Genomic DNA, 11,475 nt, shown 5'->3' on the forward strand with positions numbered 1-11,475 from the left:
CCAAAACTGCAGAAAAACTTTGTTCCCAAACACCCCCTTAGTTGTTGATCAACTGCTGTATTAAACACATATACTTTATAATGATGTAGAGTTATGGTGTTATCAAGTTTCTTTCTAGACTTAGTCACATCAGACCTCAACATGGAATAAGAAATTGCCCTACTCCGTGAGTTTATTTTCTAGCTAATTGATTTACTAAACTAAAATTGCAGTGCAGAAACAATACGAAAATAATAGACAAGCCATCTTGATGAACGGCCGATTGATGAGATTCAACTTTTATATAATGACTCTATTATTCATGAGGCAACTTACGAATTTTTAAGAGAACTCAAAATTTCAACGAGCCCCGAGAATTCATGAAAATCTGTCCATTTGTGTAGGTACTCGACAAATTCGTCGCGCACACGACAAATATCAAGTGATAACTTTAGCTAAAATCCGTTGGTTTTGTTATTAGCAATGAATCTAATATTTTAGAAAATATGTCAGTTTTTTTGCTTGGACAAACAATTTTATTTTCATCCACAAAAAACTATCGAATCCATACGGTGTTTTATATATATATATATATATATATATATATATATATATATATATATATATATATATATATATATATATATATATATATATATATATATATATGGGTGGGTATATTGGAGCCCAGTGCTTTCAATAGTTAGAGAAAGTCTTGACCGACCACCCATACGATATGGCTGGACCGCGTCAGCGCGCCACCCACACCCCACGCCACACTGTCGGGTGCGCCCTCCCGCCATGCACCAGGTCATACCTCCCCACACGTGCCAATTAAACTCCTAGTCCAACACCCAACCCCTCGCGTGGGACACACGTCATAAATTGTTTTTTGTGTAAATAGCGTAAATAGTTCACAGAAATAATGTAAATAGTTCATAGAGATAGCATAAACCCCCAACCACTAGACCACGTCCACACGCGCAGGTGCATGCATGCAGATCTTATTTTTATGATAGATCTGATAATTATGGTAGATCATGTGAGTTTCCATTGCATGTGCGCAAACTAGGATGACATTTTTGTTTCCACCACGCAAAAATTGGATGGCTCCATAAATATAGGATCACTCCAACAGGCATGCAGTTAGGCTCGTTAGAACCCGTTTATGACATATAACGATACTAATTATGCTACACGGTGTAGGTATATATGCAATTCGGTACACTGCGTAAAAAATTGTTTCCTGCTGCATGTGCATAAATTTAGGATGGTTGGAATGTGCGATGAAAGAAAATAAATTGGCATGCATGGAAACAAAATATCTTATTTAAATGCTTTATTTCCTCTATAAATATAGGATCGGTCCAACAGCCATGCAGTTAGGCTCATTAGAACCAGTTTATGATATATACTAATACTAATTATGCTGCACAATGTAGATATTTATATAATATGGTACACTGCGTAAACATCCGGCATGCGGTTCATTGGTGGACGCATCTTCATGTTCAAGCGTAAAAACCTTCAGTTTTGAGCGTAAAACCCCGAAGTTATGAGCGTAAAATACTGATCCAACTTGAAAGCTGTTGCAAACCTCTTGATGTTGGCATAGATTTGAATTTCTTTCTCGTCACTCGCGGTGAGCTTCTCGGGATTCTTAGGTGGTTTCATCCCATCATGAGTGATTCTCCAAACACCTAGATCAATTACTTCTAGGTAACAAGCCATTCTAGCACTATAATATGTGAAGTTAGAGCCATCAAAGTACGGTAGCCTATGGGTATCCATCCCCTTACTTTAAAAAGCGTCGGCTCTATTAGAGTGAAGCTAAAACATTCCAAATGAGACAAACTAGGATTTGGTACCACTTGTAGGAAACGATGATGCCTAAGAGGGGGAGTGAATTAGGACTTCCAAAAATTATCTAAACTAGGGCACAAGTAAATCCCTAGAACAAAACCTACGCAAATAACTTAACTAGATTGTGCAAACTAGGTTTTGTCTATGTGTTACTATCTCCACTGCAAAATGAGTTATGCAACCTATGTTCCAATCTTATATAATCTACACTAAGAATAGTAAAGATTGTAACTTAAGTAGAGAGAGTAAATGCGAAAGATTAAAGAGCTAGTAGAGAAAGCAAACTCTCATGGATGACGCCAATATTTTTTACTGAGGTATCCGAAACCACACAAGGTCCCGACTAATCCTCGTTGGTTCCCCTACGCAAAGGGTAGCCCACATGAGGGCGAAGCACCACGGTCAAGTAACTCCGTAGAGAGACGCGAGCCTTCTCCACGCCAAGTGGTGCTCCACTTCTAGCTCCTTTCGAACGCTGCCCATTGTTTCCACTATCGAGCTTCTGGCTAAAATGTCGCGAGCCTTGTTCCCTCCGGTACATGGTGGCGGTCGTGTCACAAGCACGGTTGACATGGTCTCGCAAGATTTTCACCCCGCTTGGTATAATGTTACAACGGCTCACGCAAGAAATGAGGGGTTTTGTGGGGTTTTTCTAAACTCACTCAACTAACAAGGAACAACCTAGAGCAAGAGCATAAGCGGTCTAACTAACATAAGCACTTCGCAAAAGCATCTACGCTAATCATCGAGTGATTCTATTAAGCACTTGGGTGTTTGAGCACTTGGAAATGTGTATAACCTTCCTTGGTATGTTGCTTGGGCTCCCACACACTCATATGGCTGGTTGGAGGGGTATAAATAGCCTCCCCTCACATATAGCCGTTGGATAGAAAGCTGACTATTCTATTGTCGGGCACACCGGACAGTCCGGTGCACACTGGACAGTTTGGTCTAGGTCTCCACATCAGCTATTTGTTAGGCACTATCAGCACTATAGCCTATCCAGTGCACCACCGGACAGTCTAGTGATCTGCAACGTCACATGACCGTTGGTGGCATAGTCGATGGATGTTCGGTGCACACCGGACTGTCTGGTCCATCAGCTGTGAGGGAGCCTGTTTGTTGTGCTCTCTACTCAGACTGTCCGGTGCACACTAAACATATCTGTTGCGCCACAAGTGTGTCGGCTGACAACCTAATGATGGTTTTCTTCAAGCTTCTTTTCTTGGGCTTTCGTGATCTTGTGTCTCGGACTAGTGTTTGATATTTACTGATCTTCTAAGAGTATTTTAGGTCTTCATTTGAGTTGTTGCATCCTTAGAGCCTTAGTCCAATCCACTTTACACCCCATAAACTACAAAACACAGACACATGGAAAGTATTAGTTCACAAGGTTATGTTGATCATCAAATATCTGGCTCGGAGATCATTTTCCTTACATCGCGCATGATCGGACGTGCGATACGCCGCGGGGGTATACCTAGCTGGAGCTTCCCGGTACTAATGAAAGCCCTAGGCTTCCATTACCTCCTGCACTCACACACACACACACAAACACACACACACACACACACATATATATATATATAGTTTGTATATTTGGAGCCCTATGCTTCCAATAATTAGAGGAAGCCTTGGCTCAATGGTGCCATCCGGTTCAGCCGCACCAGGTTCGGGGGCTATAAAAACACCCCCAGGCCGCCAAGGATTAGGTTTTAGCGGAGGCGGTGGTTCCCTCGGGCGAGCGAGCGGCGGTTTCCTCGGGCATGTGAGCAGCGACGATCCTAGGGGCCAGCGGTGCCAGCGCCCCAAGGAGGGCAATCGACGGTGGCGCTCCCCCAGGATCGAGCGACAGCAACCTCCCCCAGGACCGAGCGACGGCGACCTCCCCCAGGACCGAGCGACGGCGACGGCGGTGCTCCACCAGGATCTAGGACCGACAACGCTCCCCTAAGATCGAGCGACGGTGGCGCTCCCCTAGGACCGAGCGACGAGCGATGGTGACGCTCCCCTAGGATCGAGGATCTAGGAGGCACGCCCGCGGTGGAGGATCTAGTAGGCGTGCGCCCTGGAGTGGCGCCCGCTAGCGTCCCACCGCCGGCGACGACGCGTGGCCTTCCCTAGGCGCGAGCGGTGGTGGATGAACGACCATGTTTATGCGATTTTGTATACATATTTATGCCAACATCAATAGGTTTTTATGATACTTTGTCAGTTCATGGCTCTCCTTTCATCTTTTGTATGTTTCTGATATTTCTATTCACATTTTATGTAAATGTTTATTGTTTTTTACGTAGTGTACCATGATACATAAATAACTTTCACATGTAGCATAAATAGTATCAGTATATATCATAAACTAGTTCTAACGAGTCTAACTGCATGGCTGCTGGAGAGATCCTATATTTGTGGACGAAATAAAGAATTGAAAACCAGATTTTTGTTTCCATGCATGCCAATCCATTTCCTTTCAACTCACGTTCTTGCCATTCTAATTTTATGCGCATGCAATAGAAAATATATTTTGTACACAGTATATCGCAGTGCATAAATAACTTCACCGTGTATTATAATTAGTCTCAGTATATATCATAAACTGGTTTTAATGAGCCTAGATGTATGACTGTTGAAGAGATTCTATATTTATGGAGAAAATTAAGCATTTAAATCAGATTTTTTGTTTCCATGCATGTCAATCCATTTCCTTTCAATGCACATTCTTGTCATCCTAAATTTGTGTGCATGCTACAGGAAATAGATTTTTCTAGACGATGTATCACATTGCATAAATATCTATGTAGTGTAGCATAATTAGTATCAGTATATGTCGTAAACTAGTTCCAACAATCCGAGCTACATAGCTGTTGTAGAGATCCTACTTTTATAGACGAAATAAAACATTTAAATCAGATTTTTTGTTTCCATGCATGTCAATTCATTTCCTTTCAAAGTACATTCTTGTCATCCTAAATTTGTGCGCATGCAGTAGGAAACAGATTTTTACGCGGTGTACTACAATGCATAAATATATACACCGAATAACATAATTAATATCAGTATATGTCATAAATTGGTTCCAACGAGCCTAACTACATTGCTGTTGGAGAGATAATATATTTATGGGGGAAATAAAGCATTTAAATCAGATTTTTTTGTTTCCATGCATGTTAATCAATTTTCTCTCAATGCACATTATTGTCATCCTAAATTTGTGCACATGCAGCAAAAAACAGATTTTCTACTCATCCTACCGTATTGCATAAATACATACACCGTGTAGCATAATTAATATTAGTATATATCATAAAATATTTGTATTGAGCCTAGCTGTATGACTGCTATAGAGATCCTATATTTATGGATTGAACAAAACTGTAAAATCATAAATTTTTTGTGTCTATGCATGAACAGTTAACGAATAAGCTTCCTAATTTTTCGCGCATGTAAGGAATGGGACGCATGCGGGAGAGAGGTGGGGCTAGTGGCCAGGCTGGTTCAGTGGTACAGGGGGTGGCTGAGGCTTCATATATCCTATAAAAGCCCAGAGCTCCCAATAGACTTATCATATATATATATATATATATATATATATATATATATATATATATATATATATATATATATATATATATATATATATATATATTGTCTCTGGTTTTATTTACTTGCTAGAACTAAGCTGGGTAGGTAAACAACATAACTAAAAAACATTATAAATGTAATATAGAAACTAGCTAATGGCACGTGCGTTGCTACGGTATATTATACTTCCTCCATTCCATAAAATAAAGTGTACATGTTTTTAGAAAAGTCAACATTTTAAACTTTGACCAACAATTCAACAAAAAAACATAAAACATATATATATTTTAGTGTATTCATGTTATATACTTGAATTTGTATTAAAAATATTTTAATATGATGCTTAATTTTTATTTGTTGATGTCATATTTTAAAAGAAATTAATGGTTAAAGTTTCACTCTAAAGGCTTTACCAAAAAAAATATGCCTTATTTTATGGGATGGTGGTAGTACTTGATGAAATAATAATTAATGTAACAAATATTCTTTGATAGAAAAACAACAACTAACACTTCAATGTAAATATTCTAATGGCGAAGTTGGATCAAATAAAATAAAAATCCATCGGGTTTATTTAATAAAATTGGTGGTCAATCAACACGTAATCAAGAATATAATTAATCATGATGTCCTATATTAACTCAGTGTAGGCATACAATGCAATGTCACTAATCATGAAACCATGATCAGTAGCCATAAAGATCACCTGGCCCTAGATCTTAAAAGCAATCACTCTCTAATTTTTTTCTTACTCCCTATAAACTTCAAATTTGGTCGAAAAACTAAGACCAATACCAAATGAACATACATGTTCTCCCTAAAAAGTGAGGAGCATAAATTGAAGCACATAGTATATATAATGATTTAAACAATGTGCTAGGAAATGAATACACCATTTATGCAGCTATATCAGGGCATACCCATTAATCTAGAAATTATTACAATAGTGTACTACAAAGTTCTAAAGCCCCTTTAACCTAGCGTTACTGCCATTACAAAAACAAGCACAACAACAAGCATGTCACAACTCTCAATGTGAGTGCACCTAAAGGTGCTAGGAGCCTTCTACTCACCAGCTTGACATCCGACGTACAAGTTTTTCAGCTAGAGGATGTCTACATATCCTGCACTAATGGACAACCAGCACTGGCTACTCATGGTAAATATTATTAAGAAAAAGGGCAATTTGCACAACCCTATAACTCATATTTGCTATAAAAATTGAATTGCAGATTTTCCACCTGACCATTGAACAATACACACGAGGCAAACCTCAAGAGCCCAAAGTCGAAGATAAGATGTTGTATTTGAAGCTGAACCAAGTACACATTCATTGAAATGTATCCACAATATATAAACAAAAACAATTCACGGTTTACTAAATATATTATACATCTTGTTCATCAAATGACGCTAGTTACAGAGGTACATAAACAACATAGTTTGCAGCGAGCTAGTTTAAAGCTAGATGTCCTAAGCAGCAGATGACACACACATAAGTGGGCAAGGCGACTACTGACTGTGTGGATGCCTACTGGACATTAGCACGCAGAGAACAAGTTGCATAGACTAACACACAAAGGGAGGGAAGGCCAGAACCATGATCCTACAACGAAGAAGCGTAGGCACCTGCCCGCACTTGTTAGAAATGGAGCACCATGATCCAAGGGTGACCTATAAATGTACATTAGTGTGAGATCATAAAAATATATATCAAGGAAAAAGGTTTCACAAACATGGATGAAAACTGCTGCATATGGGCACTACTGCCTGTATATATGTGACATGTCTCATAGAAACACTACCAAAACAAAAGAGGATGCAAAAGTTCAGTGTCACAGTGGCTTAGAAGGGAGTTAACGGTGCCTGGAAAGTATGGATTCACAAAAATAGTATTTTATATAACAGTTAAATATAATTTGAAATAATAATGTTTAACATGAGCTAACTTCGAGCCCCAGCCTCTGCATATTATGCGGGTAAGGCTTGGCGCTTAAAGTTACCCTTTCCCAGACCCCACACAGTGCAGGAAGCCTATGACACCGGGTACACATTTTATAACATGAGCTAACTACTTCTAATTCAAAAACAATAGCATGTCCTTGCTCCGTGAAACGCTCATTTGCCTTCAAGTTGTTTCCCGTCCTTCGACATGCACCTCACTGATATATATAAATATCATAATGTCAAGTAATAATAATTAATTAAAGAAGCCACTGCAAGCAGCCTCAAAAAGTAACTTCCATGATAAAATTCTGAGCACCACAAATTAGTTCAACATAAGTGGTTCCTGATGTGAATTACATTAGAATTGATGCAGATTACAACTGAGATCTGACGACTACATCAAAGTGGCACTCAATTATGCCAACCAACCGTATCAGGTACAAATCGCAAGAGCATCCGTTTTTCCAAAATAAAAAAAGTTACATTGGCATCTAACAAGCTTCCATAGATACATATAGATAGAATAAGTCAGACCCAGCAGAAACTTGTCATGTGCAAAAAACCATAAATCAATCCCATTTATAAATAAACCTCTTTTTCTCACTTAATTAAACAACATAGCTCTTGCCTTTTCCTTAAAAAATAGTTTTTCATGGCTAATGGCTGTTGGATGCTTACACTTGTGAAGTTGTATGGAGGTCCCAAAGTGAAAGGAACTGTATAAGTGAAGTATGGAATCTCTTGTAGGCTTTGGTATCTTCTGGCCTATGGAAAAGTTGAGCAACAACTCAGCACTCACTTCATATCTTTTTTCATAGTTCATGTAATTCGTGTTGCTTGACGCTAATGGCAGTTGCACTACAAAGATAGTTTTCTTTTAGGAATTAACACATGCTTTATGGCACAGTGGTCTGTATCCAAATCCCAACCAAAAAACTACTTTGTCTAGTCACAAATATACATTATTTTCAAAAGGCTTTTCTGAAATATATTAGTAGGCAGGATAGTTACAACATCGAAGCAAAAAAAATACAATAATATATTGTTTAAATAGATAGTTATATATGACGGAAGTACTCTCATATTGATGGATGGCCGGCGACATGCAGATAGTAACAAAGATAGCGAGCAACTAATTAGCAAGAAAAAAATGGTGCTCGACAACTGACTTCTCTTCTTTACTGTTTGGAAAAAACAAAAACTGAATTCCAAAGCTGAAATAAGAACATGAGGAAAGGAATTGTAGTACCTTGGACTGAAGGGCCTCAGACTCGCGGATGAAGAGCTCGGTAAGAGAGGCACTGAGGCGGCGGCCGGCGTCGAAGTGGATGGGGTCGTTAACTGACATCCAAGAGTGTTACCTAGTCACTTGTATGCATGGTGTATACAAGTGCTAACTGAATTTTGATGATCTAATACAGCACATATAACATGGTGTTCAGACGCAATCTATGTAAAAATCTCCCAAAGAATGTTAGTACTACAATGAACTCATATTGTTAAATGACATCGATACTAACATGAAATCAGAACACGTGGATACTACTTTCAAGAACAAAATATAGGACACATATATATATCTCAGTCACACACGTCATAAGGAATATCTAAATGGAGTTGAATCAATTGGATACACGAGCGGGAAGCTAGTAACTAATCAGTACATCATACACGAGCAAGTGAGGAACAAATTGGAATCCTAAAATTCATAGCAGAAAATACATTTCCCCAACAAATATATTGTTAATTGCAAATACTAAGCAGTAAGGAAATGTTGCCGCCTTTCTACAGCTCAATCAGTGAGAGACAGGACCAGTTGGGCTCGCTTGGCATGCACCCCACGAGAGACGATCGAGAGCTTGGAATGTTGTATGGCTGTGATGGTCAAGCAACCGTCTCGCTAGCTGGGGCACTTCAGGTCCCGTTCGCAGTCCTCTCCTGAGAGGGAGCTCTTCGGATGGAGCATGGAGTGGAACAAAGAGGCAGAGTGGAGACATACCTGAGGAGACGAGCCGGTCGGAGCATGATGATAGGAGGATCCAGACAAAGGTCGGTCAGTTTGTTTGGTGGATCTAGGCGGCAACGTCTTTCTTCCTGTTTGTGGGCGGACGAGATGTGGCCTGCGTGGCCAGATGCACCCGAGGTTCCAGAAGCTCCACGCGCGACCAGTCGGAGGACGCGGATGGTACGTCGAGGAGGAAAGCTAAGCTCACGATATCACTTTCTAGCCTCAGCACGAGAATCCGATGCGGGGGCAGGAGGGAAGCCAGGAACGAGCACGCTCGGCAGAGGAAGCGGAAGGTCATATCGCCGATGGTGTCGAGGGCTAGAACGCGACGCCGGGGCTTCTTTCATGCTTGAGCGGTAGGAGCGAGGCCCGCGAGACGGAGCGGGGGCGGGGGCATGGACAGTGTGGACGCCCTCGTTCCACTCTTAATAGGTAGTAAAGATAAAGATAAACTCCTATTGATACACATGTATTTTTACCAAGGTATCGAGAAGAACACAAACTTCCCTCTAATCCTTGTTTCTCAGAGTGATTATAGTTTTTTATTTCTCTTGTTGATTTCTGCCACCTAGACGGCATGGAGCAGTTTGTGGGTCACCAAGAAAGATTGATTCGTGTTTTTGATCCTACCATGTAGGATGTAAAGAGATACTCTAGTGGAATACTCATGTCTATTTGGAGTGGACTATTTGATTGATTCGTGATGCATTAAAGTCGTGTATCTAGCTTGTTATGCTAGTTAGTGCTCAAATCATCACTTGAGGATTCACCACAGTGTGGTCGTAGGTAGCTGACAAGCAACCAAACCTTGGAATAAATACTTTGTCTACTCACTTGTTTGGTTTAGTATAGCACTTCCATACTTCTTGCTTCATTCATACGTGCTTGTGTGTTAGTTGATTGTAGTGGTAATTAGCTATAGCTTAATTGTAGTTGTAGTTGTAACTAGTTTAGTTATAACTTCTTTAGCTTTAGTTGTTCTTGCTAGCAGTAGCTCTTTTACAGTGTTTGTGGTTAGAATTAGAAACCAAAGCTAATATAATTATGTCAGGGACTTGTATTTGATGAATTGGAGCTAGTGTAAAGTAGTTGTTAGTATGGCTTCATTATATAATAATATTTGCTCTAGTGTGTTGTAAAGTTTTTAGAAAATTATTTATAGGGCATTAATACTCCTCTAGCCATCTAGATTCTTTTACCAATGGAAGAAACTATGCAAGTTCAATGCTTTAAAAATTAGAGACGCCAACACCAAGTTTTTTTTCAGACAAGGGCCACCATGAGACTACGCACGAACACCATCTAAATGATTGAAGGAGACGACATGCAACACATGGCCCATGATTCTAAAGCGGTGGCCCTCACGGTCATGCTAGGCTCTGAAGCTTCTACACGGTCATGCTAGGCTCTGAAGCTTCTACACGGTCATGCTGGGCTCTGAAGTGCTCATGGAGTGGACATTCAGTTTGCCAAATAAGCATTTGCAGCCATGGACAAAAATAGCGCTTCCGGTCCGGATGGTGTTGATCTTGGCTTCTACAAACATACATGACTGACTTCAGGCGGTGCTGCAATGCGATTTATGCAAGGCTTCTAGGAAAGCACAATGGAATTGGAAATAATTAATTGGGCATATATTGTACTCTTGCCTAAGTTTTTAGGAGCTACTGCTCTCGGCGCCTTCAGGCCGATCTCACTTCAAAACTGCCCGGTCAATGTCTTTTTTTCAAAAGAAACAGACCTGAGAGCTGTCGATTATATTATATTAATAAAGTGAAAAGCCTAGAATAGGCAAACAACAACCTCCCGAAGAGAACTACAACAGAACAACTGCTACAACAAAAGCGATACCAACCCTACCAACAACAACAACACCCTAGCAATAGGAGTACACAATAGCTCTGACAACATGATAGGACCACGCCATTAAGCAACACGTTACAACCCCCAAGTCATACTACATCAACTCAAGTACAACCAACATCATCACCAACCCAAGTCTTTGATGGACCAATTACACGTAGCCGAGCTAAGAAGCTACAGCAAGAGGTGCACGCACTACTTTATGAATTTCAATTAAACACTAATGAGAACTT

This window comes from Zea mays, chromosome 8 (genome assembly GCF_902167145.1).
Source record: "Zea mays cultivar B73 chromosome 8, Zm-B73-REFERENCE-NAM-5.0, whole genome shotgun sequence".
Classification (NCBI taxonomy): domain Eukaryota; kingdom Viridiplantae; phylum Streptophyta; class Magnoliopsida; order Poales; family Poaceae; genus Zea; species Zea mays.